This window comes from Lepisosteus oculatus, unplaced genomic scaffold (genome assembly GCF_040954835.1).
Source record: "Lepisosteus oculatus isolate fLepOcu1 unplaced genomic scaffold, fLepOcu1.hap2 HAP2_SCAFFOLD_50, whole genome shotgun sequence".
Lineage (NCBI taxonomy): Eukaryota > Metazoa > Chordata > Actinopteri > Semionotiformes > Lepisosteidae > Lepisosteus > Lepisosteus oculatus.
Window position 1 is genome coordinate 198441 of NW_027168042.1, and position 2420 is coordinate 200860.

Consider the following 2420-nt stretch of genomic DNA (forward strand, 5'->3'; position numbering starts at 1 on the left):
TTCGTAATCTGAATATAAATCTGTTATCTACTTAAAACTGTAATTATTGAATAGATTAATGTCTTTGAAATGCTTCATTAACTGGGCAGTTTCCATGTTTGGAAATGTTTTTATTTTGATTGCTGATTGCTAGATACTGTATGTTTAATAGGCATGCTGTTAATATTTTCTACAAGAGCCAAATAAGACAGTTATGCTGTAGTAAGTTATACATAAGTTATATAACATAAGTTATACAGTTTTTTGTTCTGAGGTCAATTTGAATCTCATACTAAATTACTGGTGTCCTTTTATCTGAGAAACACTACCTGATTGATCACCTGATGCCTAGAAATTAGCATGCACAGTAGCCCAGCGTTTAGCATTGCTAGCTCACAGTGCTGAGGCCCTGGGTACACTTCTGGACCTGGGGTGCTATCTGTATGGAGCTTGTATGTCCTCCCCATGTTTGCATGAGTTTGCTTTGGGTGCTCCGGCTTCCTCCCACAGTTCAAAGAACTACTGGTAGGTTAATTGGCTTCTGGGATAATTGGTGAGTGTCTGTGTCTTTCCTGCATTGGACTACCATCCAGTCCCAGGTATCTCCTGCTTATTACTTTCTGAGGCTCTGGCTCCCCCGTGCCCCGCGACCCCCTGACCCCCTGACCCTGAATTGGATGAAGCGGTTAGAAAATGGGTGGTTTCTGTTATGCTCTGGTCATGCTCTGCCATAGCAACAACTTGTAAAAAATGCAGATGCTAGGATTTAACTCAAAGAAGGAGCTCAGAGCACTGTGTTGGCATCACTGTACAGGTGTCCGGTTTGTTTTAGAACATGTGCTAAAATCTTATTTACTAACTTCGACTTTTTACCCCCCATATCAGCCTGCAGGTGCACAGTGGTCTGTGGACACCCTCCTTGCTCTGTCGTAAAAGAGGAAATAAAAAGCAACTGGTTTTGACTTTAATGCACTGAGACTGTGGAACTCACAGAACTCTCTTGTCAGAAAGGCAGCTTCTAACAGCTTTTAAGTGAAGACTAAGAACACTTTTCTATTTTATTAAAATAGATTATATATGTTTTGTTTAAATATATGTTATAAATGTTAAAACGACAGCTCGTATAAGCTTGTATTTTTACCTTTCGATCATTTTTATAATTGCTTTGAGTTGCTTTTACCATGATAAACAGTACAAAATATGAGGTGTTGAACTTGTCTAAAGTTTTAAAGCGCTTTATGACGTAAAGTGTGATGACAGTCCTTGGCGGTCTATGTAACAATTCTTCTTGAAGTAGGTCATCGGGCCAACAGTATATAAACATTACAGCTCAAGTGCTTTTGTATCTGAACGCTTTTAGGTAAGTAATTTAGCAGCTGCGGTATTAATAATGATTTTAATGGCAAATTCAATTGCAGGTAAAATAAAAATGGCGGATAACTTTCTTTCTAGCTTCGTGAAGCGGTCGCGCCACATTATACATATATACCATAATAAGAAACATAATATGTACAGTAGAATTTTTCACTTTAAGCTGGCATTATCCAGAACCGGGTCAGGGCCCGGACCCGGACCGTGCAGTGTGGTCCGTCGGCCTTCTAAAGATGTTTAGGAGATCGGGGCGCCCTTGGATTTGATTAGAAACTTGCATAATTTCTTAACTTGACCCCATTATCTTAAAAAAAAACGGCCAGGCCAAGACCAAAGCATGAAGGCTGCGAGGATCGGGGGACTCTCATTTTTGGTCACAGCGTACAGTAGTAGATCAGTAACCTCTGTTTATCGTGATAACCTTTAATTATTTTCCAGTACTTTTTTAAATGATAAAACACATTGTCTCGCCAGTTTTGCTAAAGATACGGTTTTAGTGTTTACGCATAAATTTGTAAGCCGTAGGTTTAAATCTCGTGGTCTTATTTTCTGCATTTTCATCGTAAGAGAGGCGCTCGTTTGCGATTTACGCGCTGAATATTGTAAGCAGAGGAGCCTTAAGGCACAGCCTCGCCTTAACACCATCGTTTGCATTGTCATTGTCATCCAGAAAAGCAGTCGTAAGAAAATGAATCTGTGGCGGCTCCGAACATTAAAAAAACTATATCTAGACTGCAAATACATCCCAATCTTACTATCAACACGTTTTAAGAGCCCTCTCCTTTCCACCGGTATACAAGCTAAGAGAGAAATATTGGAAATCCCATCTGAAGTAGCCCTCGTCTCACCTTCGGAGCTGTGAGCGATGGGGATCATAATTAAAAGGGGTACAGTTACTTTGAAAATGTGTATGTGATACTTAAATTTAAATAAAATAAAAAGATAAATTATATAACACAGACTGCTATCTATGTCCATGTGTTTAAGACGTATGAATCGGTTTTAAAACAGGCACACCCCTTTACTTCTCACAAATCCAACTGGAGTCTCAGTCCGTCGTCGCGATGAAT